Below are 14,340 nucleotides of genomic sequence, written 5' to 3'. Positions count from 1 at the left end.
AACTATAGCAATATTAGGTTCAACTTTAACTTGCTCAGGAGGTGTATAGGTTCTAATATTGCTTTTACGAACCACAGTTGAAGCTTTAGCATGATCTTTTATCCTAACAGGAAAAGGTAGTTTCTCAACATAAGCAGTAGGAACAATAGGATCATTATAAGTGATAGTCTTTTCTTCAACTTTAATAGGTGTAGCTACTTTTACTTCTATGGGAGGATGATATTTAAACCACTTCTCCTTGGGGAGATCAACATGAGTAGCAAAAGATTCACAAAAAGAAGCTACTATCTCAGAGTCAAGTCCATATTTAGTGCTAAATTTACGGAAAACATCGGTATCCATAAAAAAATTAACACAATCAAACTTAGGTGTCATACCTGACTCCTTACCTTCGTCGAGATCCCAATCTTCAGAGTTGTGTTTAATTCTTTCCAATAAATCCCATTTGAATTCAATAGTCTTCATCATAAAAGAGCCAGCACAAGAAGTATCGAGCATGGTGCGATTGTTATCAGAAAGCCGAGCATAAATTTTTTGAATAATTATTTCTCTTGGGAGCTCATGATTGGGGCATGAATATAACATTGATTTAAGCCTCCCCCAAGCTTGAGCGATGCTTTCTCCTTCACGAGGCCAAAAATTATATATATAATTGCGATCACGATGAACAAGATGCATAGGATAAAACTTCTGATGAAATTCCAATTTCAATCGTTTGTAGTTCCATGATCCCATATCATCACATAGCCTATACCATGTCAATGCATCTCCCTTCAAAGATAAAGGGAATACCTTCTTCTTAATAACACCATCGGGCACACCTGCAAGCTTAAATAATCCACAAACTTCATCCACATATATTAGGTGCTCATCAGGATGCTTTGTTCCGTCTCCTGCAAAAGGATTAGCTAGCAGTTTTTCTATCATACCCGAAGGAATCTCAAAGTAGACATTTTTATTTTCAATAGGTTAAGTAGGTTGAGGAGCAACTCTTTGCTCTACTGGTCGGGGTGAAGATACCCCAAAAAAGCCCCTCAGAGGATTACTTTCCATAGTAACAAGTGACAGTAAATTTCAGTACACTATATAAATTTTTCCTTACCAAATTCCACCTACCAAAGGCGCTTCACTCCCCGGCAACGACGCCAGAAAAGAGTCTTGATGACCCACAAGTATAGGGATCTATCATAGTCCTTTCGATAAGTAAGAGTGTCGAACCCAACGAGGAGCAGAAGAAAATGATAAGCGGTTTTCAGCAAGGTATTCTCTGCAAGCACTGAAATTATAGGTAATAGATAGTTTTGTGACAAGATAATTTGTAATGAGCAACTAGTAACAAAAGTAAATAAAGTGCAGCAAAGTGGTCCAATCCTTTTTGTAGCGAAGGACAAGCCTGGACAAACTCTTATATAGAGAAAAGCGCTCCCGAGGACACATGGGAATTATCGTCAAGCTAGTTTTCATCACGTTCATATGATTCGCGTTCGGTACTTTGATAATTTGATATGTGGGTGGACCGGTGCTTGGGTGCTGCCCTTACTTGGACAAGCATCCCACTTATGATTAACCCCTATTGCAAGCATCCGCAACTACAAAAGAAGTATTAAGGTAAACCTAACCATAGCATGAAACATATGGATCCAAATCAGCCCCTTACGAAGCAACGCATAAACTAGGGTTTAAGCTTCTGTCACTCTAGCAACCCATCATGTACTTATTACTTCCCAATGCCTTCCTCTAGGCCCGAATAATGGTGAAGTGTCATGTAGTTGACGTTCACATAACACCACTAGAGGAGAGACAACAGGCATCTCATCAAAATATCGAACGAATACGAAATTCACATGACTACTAATAGCAAGACTTCTCCCATGTCCTCAGGAACAAACCTAACTACTCACAAAGCATATTCATGTTCATAATCAGAGGAGTATTAATATGCATAAAGGATCTGAACATATGATCTTCCACCAAATAAACCAACTAGCATCAACTACAAGGAGTAATCAACACTACTAGCAACCTACAGGTACCAATCCCGGACTTGGAGACAAGAATTGGATACAAGAGATGAACTAGGGTTTGAGAGGAGATGGTGTTGGTGAGGATGTTGATGGAGATTGCCCTCTCCCGATGAGAGGAGCGTTGGTGATGACGATGGCGATGATTTCCCCCTCCCGGAGGGAAGTGTCCCCGGCAGAACAGCTCTGCCGGAGCCCTAGATTGGTTCCGCCTCGTGGCGGCGGAGTCTCGTCCCGAAAGCTTGCTTATTATTTTTCTTCGGACGAAAGACTTCATATAGCAGAAGATGGGCACCGGACGGCCAACAGGGGGCCCACGAGGCAGGGGGGCGCGCCCAGGGGGTAGGGCGCGCCCCCCACCCTCGTGGCCAGCTGGAGGCCCCCTGACGTGGATTCTTCTTCCAGTATTTTTTATTATTTCCAAAAATAACTTTCGTGGAGTTTCAGGACTTTTGGAGTTGTGCAGAATAGGTCTCTAATATTTGCTCCTTTTCCAGCCCAGAATTCCAGCTGCCGGCATTCTCCCTCCTTATGTAAACCTTGTAAAATAAGAGAGAGTAGGCATAAGTATTGTGACATAATGTGTAATAACAGCCCATAATGCAATAAATAACGATATAAAAGCATGATGCAAAATGGACGTATTAGTGAGTAGTTTACCTCAGACCTTCGGGTCCATAGTTATTAGCTAGATGGCTTCTTCTCTCTCTTTGGATCTCAATACAAAGTTCTCCTCGATTCTCTTAGAGATCTATTTGATGTAACTCTTCTTTTGCGGTGTGTTTGTCGAGATCCGATGAATTGTGGGTTTATGATCAAGATTATCTATGAACAATATTTGAATCTTCTCTGAATTCTTTTATGTATGATTGGTTATCTTTGCAAGTCTCTTCGAATTATCAGTTTGGTTTGGCCTACTAGATTGATCTTTCTTGCAATGGGAGAAGTGCTTAGCTTTGGGTTCAATCTTGCGGTGTCCTTTCCCAGTGACAGCAGGGGCAGCAAGGCACGTATTGTATTGTTGCCATCGAGGATAAAAAGATGGGGTTTATATCATATTGCATGAGTTTGTCCCTCTACATCATGTCATCTTGCTTAAAGCGTTACTCTGTTCTTATGAACTTAATACTCTAGATGCATGGTGGATAGCAGTCGATGTGTGGAGTAATAGTAGTAGATGCAGAATCGTTTCGGTCTACTTGTCACGGACGTGATGCCTATATACATGATCATACCTAGATATTCTCATAACTATGCTCAATTCTATCAATTGCTCGACACTAATTCGTTTACCCACCGTAATATTTATGCTATCTTGAGAGAAGCCACTAGTGAAACCTATGGCCCCCGGGTCTATTTTCCATCATATTAATCTCCCAACAACTAGCTATTTCTGGCGCCGTTTATTTTGCTTTCTTTACTTTTACTCTTTACCATAAAAATACCAAAAATATTATCTTATCATCTCTATCAGATCTCACTCTCGTAAGTGACCGTGAAGGGATTGACAACCCCTTTATCGCGTTGGTTGCGAGGTTCTTATTTGTTTGTGTAGGTGCGTGTGACTCGAGCGTGGTCTCCTACTGGATTGATACCTTGGTTCTCAAAAACTGAGGGAAATACTTACGCTACTTTACTGCATCACCATTTCCTCTTCAAGGAAAACCAACGCAGTGCTCAAGAGGTAGCAAGCTTCATGCTAGAAACGGTGCCGGTGGACCCAGAATGGCAGGTGCCTGCCTATTGTTTCATCAAGGACGACGACAGAACGACCAACACCTACATCTCTGAACCTGATGGGCATGACGATGAGAGCTTTATCCCCAAGATCAGAATGCAGGTCAGAGACTAGCTATCTCGTGGAATCATGCCCTTCGTTGGTGAGTGTGTTCGTCTTGGTGTGTCTCGGCACTCGACGCGTGCGTGTGTAACGACATGAGTGTGATACTGGTAAGTGTCTGCATGGTTCTGTCCTGTATCATCACCGCTTCACGTGGAATCCGATTTGTGTACATTGTATGGCAGTGCTTGGGCAAGCAATGTAAAGAGATAGTCAGACAGTTTATTGATATATTTAAAAAGGAAACGTTTGAATACGGCCGGCCGGCCCAACTTTGAGCCGGATGCACGCGACGCGTCCGACCTGGCTAAATCGCACGCACGAGAGACGGTTGCTAGTGTCTTGGCATTCCACCTTGCACTCACGTTCTTGTGGGGGCTAGCACCGCCCTTCTTATCTTTATCTCTTTCCCACCCTGTGAAATATCTCTCTCGTTGTTGTAGCAACACATCTCCATCTCCTCCGCTGCTCATCCTCCTGAAATCAAGGTTTTTTTATTTCAATTCAACAGGGTTACAATCAGCTATTACAAGATCTTGAACATAATATGGAGCTCTATGCAACCAACAAACAGTGCTTCGAGCTGTCCATGCATAATTCACAAGACACTGAGCTACCCTGTTTTACAATCTAGCAATCTTACTCTGTTTGAACTCCCGCTCTTTCATAGAATGTTTGATTTCCCTCTCATCCCCTTTTCTTCTTCCTCGCGGAAAAATACGACGAGGAGGGGCACCAAAAAGTTGGTCGTGTGACGCGCCCTGGCAGCTGCAAGCAACCTTCGGCAGTTGCAAGCGGACGCCATGGCTGGCTTCGAGCGCTCCTCTCCATGCCTGACGGTGTCCTGGACTAGGGGGTACTCACCACGTCGTCTCCCGACCAACTGGATCGGGCCGAGGACCCCCATGACGGTTCACTATTGGGCCAGTTCGGACAGCCCATGCCGCATACAAGGAGGATTCTACAAGTCTTGGCGCCCAAGACAAGGACTCCTCTAAACCCTAGGCCTACGGTGCATATATAAACCAAGGCCAGGCTAGTCAATAGACAATCTCATATTCATTACTACAATCTCGTGGTAGATACATATACTCTTTACTACACCCATATGAATACAGTCAAAAGCAGCATGTAGGGTATTATCTCATCAAGAGAGCCCGAAGCTGGGTAAAACCCTGTGTCCATGTTACCATCGCTCCCAGACGCCTAGCTTAGGACCCCTACTACGAGATACGCCGGATATTGAATCGACATTGGTGCTTTCATTGAGAGCCTGCTGGCGGTCGCCACGGGGCGATGGGAATTCGGATCGTCTCCGGCGCGATCTACGCATCGGAACCGAGCTTTATGGTCGATGTCGGCACCTTTTGTCGCCGGCTCGACTGGCCACCTTGGCTTAACCAAGGACCGTGCCCTACCTCCGATCATCATGTTCGGACGAGGGCCTTCGTCAACATCAACTCCGATCTCTATCATGATCATGGAAGAATCATCCATGGAGCTCAGGGGCTCAATGTCAACATTGCCCTCGGGCGACCGTGCTGTTTTTTCCGAACAGCAAACTTGTATCCGCTGCCACCACCTCCTCGAGCATCGCTTTGACGATTCCTTCGGTGGAATTGTGCGGAATTAAGTGTACAACAACCATGCCAAATTTTGTCGAGTTCCGATGGAGGAATCTCTGGCAATCTATGATATACCGGAGCCCTGTCAAATCTGGACGGGAATCTGGACGAGTGTAGGGCGTGGTCTCCAGAGCCCAGCTCGGAGATCCTTTGGAAGATCCAACCATTCATCTACTACGGAATTCCCATACCTACCACTCCTCCAAATTTTAGCTTGATCCGACGGTTCAAACTCCGGGAACCTTCCGATGAGTGGACCAATTTTCGGATCTATTTTCTGCGCGAATACGAATCCGGCCCGAGTTCATGTTTCTTCATGAACGGAATATTGGACAACCCTTTTGAAGGAATTTTTTTCTAGGGTATTGTGCGTTGTTTTTAAACACGTAGCCATAAAATTTTAAGCCTCCTCCGAGGTAATCTTCACCACGCTGGTGTCAACCAGTCCGGCAATATTGCTCCACGGCTGCCGACTTGCGCTAGACATGTCGCCGCTTTGTTGAGCCGAGCTCAACTTCTTCGATCATCATCCCAACAAGCCGAACAAGAGTTCGGCATCGCGAAGGATAAATCATCACCAACATCGCTGCCCCACGGATTACACGGAGCGGGCACACCGGCATCACCGCATGGTCACTTCATCAAGCCGGCATTGACCGCGTCACAAGTCACGACCTGCGTCAGCATGGCCACACTGTTGCTTCTTCAAGCCGGTGTCCATCACGCCGACCTGCTTCAACACCTCGGCTGACATGGCAGCTGCAACGTCTCCTCACCGACCTGCTCCGTCACCTCGGCTGGACCGGGGACTTGGCTATTTCTTCATCAACATACTCCGGTGACTTCGGCGTCACCAGCCGACCAGCTTCGTCACGTTAGCTGGACCGAGGGCTTCACCTCGGCAAGCCAACCTTTCCAGCATCGCCATGCCGTCGCTTTATCGCCCATCAGGCAATGGGTGTGCGGATCGAGTCCCAATTTTGGGAGTCACCTTTCTTCGAATTGCTACAACAAATAAACTAGGTGCTATTGATCCTAGTAATTTTTGCTTGTTTGGATTTATTTTTCCCAAGGAATTATTACTCTGGTTTGTTCCATCATCTATACGCAGGTCTATCAAATGGTGGCCACATTAACGACGGTCACATGGTGGTTCGGTAATGGACTTCGACTACGTCATGTGTTCTCTTAGACAAGCCGACGCCGTCGTCCCAACCGGCGTAAATCGGCTCGCGTGATCACCTTGTTGGTCGTGTTGCCATACCGACGTGTTCAGCACACATGCCATATGTCTTTTATTACTCACTTTGCATAAATTATTAATTATGCAACATTTTTTAATTTTATTATTATTCTTATTATCTCCGGCTTGCACTATTTTCTGTGCACAGATAAAGGATCCGGATTGGGCAGCGCTGTCACCTCTGCGTACCGACGTACCACGTCACCTCGGCTGGACCGAGGGCTTCGTTATCACTTCATTAACCCACGCCGGGGACTTTGGCGTCACACTGCGGGCCTGCATTGACCGTGCTATGTCGCCACTTCGGAGTGCCGAGCTCTTCGCTCCGCCACCTCGGGACCGGCTTGGGGACTGGGACCTTGTCCCACCGTATGCTCGGGCCATGCATCGACACTGAGCACATTAACCAGCTAAGTCGCTTTTATGCTCAGAATTTTCAATTTTAAATTTTGTTCGGTTCGACCAAGCATTATACTTTTTTTGGCAAAAAGTTGTTTGTGAAAACTTCCTTGTCAAAACTTTGTTTGTGACACACAATTTCAAATATCCCCTAATCTGGTGTCGCCACCCGACCAGTGTCTCGGGGGCTACTGCATTGCCTATTTAATGCAGAAAATTCAAAGTCCTCAGTGTTCGGCATAACCAAACTATGGACAAGCGCGTCTTCCGACGATAATAAGTACCATATGGGACTTATCCGGCATCAAGCTGATATATCACGGCGACTTCTCACGACCCTCTCTCAGGGGCCCGTCCTCCCATCACTATTACCTCTAATATATTACATTGCGTTTCTATTTCTATGTATGCTGCCGAGCTAGGAGTTGATCCTCAGGCCGATTTCACGACCTGGGTCTCAGGGGCTACCAGGATCAGCAGTTTTATGTTTTCCTTCAGGTGCATCTGGGATTTTAGGCCGATAGACACCTTGAGGGCTACTGGCAATACATCTCGTCAGCAAATAAATTTATACGAATCGGAAATAAAATTCGCAAACAATCAGCTCGTGACCGAGGTGCTGAGCCACCTCGGAAGCAGTTCGGCATATACCTCGGATGCAAGTGGCTGGCTCCTTAGAGAGCATTTCCGGCATTAAGCTCGGCTAACACTTTTTTGAACCAAGGTGATCTATGACACCTCGGACATAGTCCGGCGTTGGAGCTTGGACATAGTCCGGCGTTGGAGCGTCCCCAACTTGAAGACCGGTTCAGGGGGCTACTGACGGTGTCCTGGACTAGGGGGGTACTCACCACGTCGTCTCCCGGCCAACTGGATCGGGCCGAGGACCCCCATGGCGGTTCACTATTGGGCCAGTTCGGACAGCCCATGCCGCATACAAGGAGGATTCTACAAGACTTTGGCGCCCAAGACAAGGACTCCTCTAAACCCTAGGCCTACGGTGCATATATAAACCGAGGCCAGGCTAGTCAATAGACAATCTCCTATTCATTACTACAATCTCGTGGTAGATACATATACTCTGTACTACACCCATATGAATACAATCAAAAGCAGCATGTAGGGTATTATCTCATCAAGAGAGCCAGAAACTGGGTAAAACCCTGTGTCCATGTTACCATCGCTCCCAGACGCCTAGCTTAGGACCCCTACTACGAGATACGCCGGATATTGAATCGACATTGGTGCTTTCATTGAGAGCCTGCTGGCGGTCGCCACGGGGCGATGGAAATTCAGATCGTCTCCGGCGCGATCTACGCATCGGAGCCGAGCTTTATGGTCGATGTCGGCATCTTTTGTCGCCGGCTCGATTGGCCACCTTGGCTTAACCAAGGACTGTGCCCTACCTCCGATCATCATGTTCGGACGAGGGCCTTCGTCAACATCAACTCCGATCTCTATCATGATCATGGAAGAATCGTCCATGGAGCTCGGGGGCTCAACGTCAACATTGCCCTCGGGCGACCGTGCTGTTTTTTCCGAACAACAAACTTGTATCCGCTGCCACCACCTCCTCAAGCATCGCTTTGACGATTCCTTCGGCGGAATATTGACAGGCACGCTCGTCACCATGGTTGGCTTCTGACTTTTGTTGTTAGAGCTGCATCCCGACGAAAGTGGTGGTGCTAGAGTTGTTCAAGTGCCCATTGACATGTTTTCTTGCTGGGAAAAACTTAAAAATGGGAATTTGAACAAAAAGCCAAGTGCTAATGTCTAGCACGTGCCAACCCAGGGGATGCAATTGCGCTATTTTTTACGACTGTGCCCTTATAGGGGATCTTTTCACTGCATTTATTTTTGGTCCGTGCGCACTTATCGGTGCTGGGTCACGGGTTGGGCTCAGTTGCCTCTTTTATTTGTGCACTTTGACATCTTTCGTAGCTAACAGCCGTGCATCATCCCGTGTTGGCGATATGGTTAGTAGTATTCGGCCTAATAAACGGGTCACGTCCTGATTAAACTTTCGGTATGGTACTAATCTGCCCGGTGGATTTCTCGTCCCGCACCGGCCCGAGGCCCGTTCCCCTTCCACTCTCTCCCTCCTCCGCTCTGTCTGTGGGCGGAGACTCGCATCGTCCCCGAGCTCCTGCTACTCATGGCGGATGTAGCACCTCTTCGTGCGCGTCGTCGTCGCCGCCGCCAACAGCTTGGCCGCCGCCGCCGTCGTCGTCGCTGGGTCCTCCTTTTTCTCCACCTAGGTCAGTTAGCCTCCCTGCTCCCGTCATTCCCTCGGAGCGGCAACGGCGGAGCAGCGAGGAAGCCCTAGGCACCGCCAATAGCATAGCCGTCGCCAACAGCCCTGCCGCCGCGGCCTAGGCAGCACCACGGCGTTCCGCCGACGCAGCCTTACACCACCGCGTCCCGCTGCCGCCGCCTCGCACCATCGCTTTCTGCCGCGGCCTCGCACCATTGCGTCACGCGACACCCAGGTCGCCGCTGCACCCAGACTCTGAATCTTCTCATTTATTTTGTTATCAATTCCACGGTTTATGCCCAACCTGGCTAGTTGGAGAGGAAAAACGGAAATATAAATCAATTATGTAATGGTACTCTCTTCATTATTGTCTTTAAAGGCCTTTTTTCTACACAACTCAGGAAAAATTCATGTGTGCTTATCCTCTGTTTATGTTTATCAATCATAGTTAGAAACCTCATGACAAACTATTCTGCAGATCTTTTGTCAGAGAATGAAACTAATCTTTATTTATGCTGTGGGTCGATTCAACCGGCAACGTATAGCCATTACTTCTGCTTGTCATACATGTATGATCGACAGAGATTTTGCCTATCCATGGAATACTTCTTTTTTCCTGTTTGTAATTAGTTTCTCCATTCTCGTCTAGATTTTGCAGTATTCCTTAATATGTGTTAATGACGTGGGCAAGAGTGAACTGATTCAGCTGTATTCTACCTTTTCAGATGCATTAGAAGCCATTAATTCTGGATTCGAAAAATCATCCAAGTCATGATGGAGTATTGGCAGCTTCTGGAGCTTATTCTGCAAGATTACTTTGTAGAAAAGTTTCCTCTCATATCAAGTGGTTTTTAAGTAGGTAAACTGAGATTCTATTATTCTGTATTTGACTGCGCAAGTGCTTTACAGAAGGTTAGAAATTTCTGTGGTTGACTTCTACTTCTCTGCAAGATGACTTGCTTTTCTGTTTTTCTTTGTTGCACATGTTTCCTGATGGACTTTGGTAAACCAATAATATTTGTTGAACCTGTTTTGTGTTATATGCCGTGAGTCACATGTTCCCTAATTGATTTAGTGGATGTTTACCCATATTTCTTCAGCTTTCCTTCGAAATAAGCAGTGCCAAGTAAGCAACGAAAAGGGCTACTAACTGAGTTTACCAAGTTTCCTACTCTATCGGTGATATGTTACGACCCAAGCTTAAATGTGCAATGCTAGGGTTATGCGTTTAGATCTTATAAATTTTACATTCTGCTGTGAGCAATGCTTGTCAAATACTTTCTCTTGTTCATATTCCTATGTGAGCAATGCTACTGTTAACTACGAGCAATGCATACCACTTGTGTTGTAATATATCTGAACTCGTTGTTGTATGTGCAGTAAGAGGAGGTTACAGATCTTAAAATGATGATACTATTAGTTGGAATTTGACTCTGCATGCACCGGCTAGAATGGAATAGGATTAGCAAATGAAGTAACTGCTCTCCTTGTTTGATCAAGGTAAAGATCACTACTTCTTTGCCATCATGATGAGTGCGCGAATATTTCCAGGTTGCTTATCCATATGTTTTGCATATATAATGAAACTAGTAAGCAAAAAGGATAATGTTGTTTCTCTGATTGTGATAATTTGGACATGACTCAGGCTCTTATTATTTCGCTACAGAGATCTGGTTAGCACTATCCTAAAGAATTATTTCTGTTAGTCGAAGATTCTTAAAAAAACGCTGGGTTGATATATAATGCTGCTTTAGTTGATAGCTGTGCAAATATGGAAGTTATATATGATGCTGTTTTGCTTGATAGCTGTGCAAATATCCATGGCATTTTATCAGTACATGTTGATACAGGTAAATAGTACTATAAGCAACAGATTTTAGACTATGAACACCTGATAATTATTTTCTGTTTTACATTTTAATAGCTAGACAAGAATAGGAATATGCTGTGCAGTTGGATAATTTGTTCTATTTTCTCACTGCAGGCCACGAGAGATATTTTCACGAGGATATCTTTCATATTCAACCATTGTGCAAGTCCTGTCTTGCTTAATGGACATGAGGATGTCTTGATTGCTGGCTGTATGGAAGCACATCCACACATGTAACTCAGTCATGTGGGATACATATATATTGTGTCGGAATCTGATAACTGTGTGCGTGTTGATGGATTTTCTTAGTAGGTATAGTGCTGCATCGCTCATTTTTTTTAATATGTTGTGGTTGTTATAGCAAGGAAGTTTTCAGTTTTATCTCCACTTAAGTGATTGACATGGAAGTGAATGTGAAGCATCAGTAATTATCCTAGTTGGTGCCAGTAGAGCTAGCTGTATGCTATCTGTTTACATTACTTCTAACTTCTGTAATATGCTCACTGTTTATATTTTCTGAAAATGGTGATCCTTGTCTTTGACATTTTCTCATGTTCTACCGAGCTGTTACTGATGGCCTGGTAATTCTGTGGTTACGAGAAGTCCATGTACTGTAGTAAATGTTTAATCTGCTTGAGGTTTCATTTGCTACATTTTCTCACCAAGCAGTAGACTTTATTTTAGGCAAGTTAAAATTCTGCTGCCGTACTATTACTGATGCTGAACATTGATCTAATCTGGCGAAGGGCAAGAGCGCGGAGAGCATAGGCAGACTCCGAGGAACGGAACAGGGCCGTTTCATAGGCAGGCTTTTTTTCCTTGGTGTTTCTTATTTGAATTTGTAGGGCTGTTATTTCCGTTGGAAATTACTTTCATTTTGAATAAGGGAAGTCCGTGTTTCTTATTTGAAGTTCGATGTAATTCTTGCTTTAGGCATTTCTGAATCCAGAGACAGCAATATGTTACTGAAATTTTTCTCGATTCTGATTGCTGTGGGAGGTCCGGATATGGCTCATGAACCTCACGGCAGCTGCGAGTGAACACCATGGCTAGCTTCGAGCGCTCCTCTCCATGGCCGCCGCAGCCAGACATGCTAGTCGCCATGGTTGGCTTCCGGTTTTTGCTGTTAGAGCTGCATCCCAGCGACGGTGGCGGTGCTGGAGTTGTTCAATTGATGAGCGACAACTGACATGGCAAGGATACAAGAGGTGTTGTGTTGGAAAAATCTTAAAAAAAGGAATTTGAACAAAAAGTCCGGTGCTAATGTATAGCACGTGCCAACCCAGGGGATGCAATTGCGCTATTTTTTTACGACTGTGCCCTCGTAGGGGATCTTTTCACTGCATTTGTTTTGGTCTGTGCGCACTTATCGGTGCTGGGTCACGGCTGGACTCGGAAGCCATCTTTTCGTCCGTGTGCATTGTTTGGTGCTGGGTCACGGGTTGGGCTCAGTGGCCTCTTTTATTTGTGCGCTTTGGCATCTTTCGCAGCTGACAGCCGTGCATCATCCCCGTGTTGGCGATGCAGTTAGTAGAATCCGGCCTAATAAACCTCTGTTTATATGTGCTCATCCTCTGTTTATGTTTATCAATCATAGTTAGAAACCTCATGACAAACTATTCTGCAGATTTTGTGTCAGAGAATGAAACTACTTGGTATATCTTTATTTATGCTGTGGGTGGATTCAACCGGCAACGTATAGCCGTTACTTCTGCTTGTCATACATGTATGATCGACAGAGATTTTGCCTATCCATGGAATACTTCTTTTTTCCTGTTTGTAATTAGTTTCTCCATTCTGGTCTAGATTTTGCAGTATTCCTTAATACATGTTAATGACGTGGGCAAGAGTGAACTGATTCAGCTGTATTCTACCTTTTCAGATGCATTAGAAGCCATTAATTCTGGATTCGAAAAATCATCCAAGTCATGATGGAGTATTGGCAACTTCTGGAGCTTGTTCTGCAAGATTACTTTGTAGAAAAGTTTCCTCTCATATCAAGTGGTTTTTAAGTAGGTAAACTGAGATTCCATTATTCTGTATTTGACTGCGCAAGTGCTTTATAGAAGATTAGAAATTTCTGTGGTTGACTTCTACTTCTCTACAAGATGACTTGCTTTTCTGTTTTTCTTTGTTGAACATGTTTCCTGATGGACTTTGGTAAACCAATAATGTTTGCTGAACCTGTTTGTGTAACTGTGTTATATGCCTTGAGTCACATGTTCCCTAATTGATTTAGTGGATGTTTACCCATATTTCTTCAGCTTTCCTTCGAAATAAGCACTGACAAGTAAGCAACAGAAAGGACTACTAACTGAGTTTACCAAGTTTCCTACTCTATCTGTGATATGTTACGACGCAAGCTTAAATGTGCAATGCTAGGGTTATCCGTTTAGATCTTATAAATTTTACATTCTGCTGTGAGCAATGCTTGTCAAATACTTTCTCTTGTTCATATTCTTATGTGAGCATGCCTCTCGGTGCCGGCTGGCTGCTATGGCCATGTGGGTGGCATGGTCATTGGTGTTTGCCGTAGCATGGCGTTGGTGTTGCAGCTGCTTTGGCATCTGGCGGTACCCTGGTTCAGCGAAGATGTGTGAGCGTTGGGGTGCATAACTTGTCCAATTTTTTCTAGGCCGACAGGAGCAGTGTCGGCGGGCGTCATTACCTTCTTGAAGGCTCCATGGCAGTCACTCTTTGTCCTTCTTGTCGCTCTGGGTGAAAAACTGATCCCCAGGATTGGGCGTGGCGTATCCTTGTAGGCACCGCTTTTGAGTATATGTTTCATCGATGTCCAGCTTCACATCTTCGTGGTGCATAGCTCATGATGAAGGGCTCAGTCGACTCCAGCAGTTCTTTTTGGTCCATTTGTAGTGTGCTTGGTGGCAGGGGTGTTGCTATTCCTCGGCACCCTTGCATCTTACCTTGGATGTGTGTTGTGTATTGTGTGTGGTGGCGGCGTGTTGTATGCGGTTGCGTGTATGTTGGCCGTTGCTTTATATATAAAGTGAGGTGAGAGCGTTTTTTAGTTAATTCATTTGTTGGCCCGTGGCAATGCACGGGCACTCTACTAGTCATCTGTAATTTC

The 14,340-nt window shown here is 45.1% G+C and overlaps 1 long non-coding RNA gene across 5 annotated transcripts; it reads left to right on the top strand.

Annotated features, from left to right (window-relative positions):
- The first annotated feature begins 9,176 nt into the window (after nt 1–9,176).
- On the top strand, nt 9,177–13,482 carry LOC109740007 (uncharacterized). 5 transcript variants are annotated; one of them, XR_002227174.4, is made up of 6 exons: nt 9,193–9,617; nt 10,108–10,241; nt 10,763–10,882; nt 11,367–11,564; nt 12,880–12,978; nt 13,135–13,482. It is a non-coding gene; the product is annotated as an uncharacterized lncRNA (long non-coding RNA). The 5 variants fall into 5 exon arrangements; XR_002227172.4 differs by lacking the exon at nt 12,880–12,978 and having other exon boundaries at nt 9,177–9,386; XR_005767885.3 differs by lacking the exon at nt 12,880–12,978 and having other exon boundaries at nt 9,179–9,386; nt 10,108–10,237.
- Nucleotides 13,483–14,340: the final 858 nt, after the last annotated feature.

This window comes from Aegilops tauschii, chromosome 1 (assembly GCF_002575655.3).
Source record: "Aegilops tauschii subsp. strangulata cultivar AL8/78 chromosome 1, Aet v6.0, whole genome shotgun sequence".
NCBI lineage: Eukaryota > Viridiplantae > Streptophyta > Magnoliopsida > Poales > Poaceae > Aegilops > Aegilops tauschii.
Note: the sequence above shows the minus strand (reverse complement) of the source record. Positions and strands in the feature narration are given on the sequence as shown.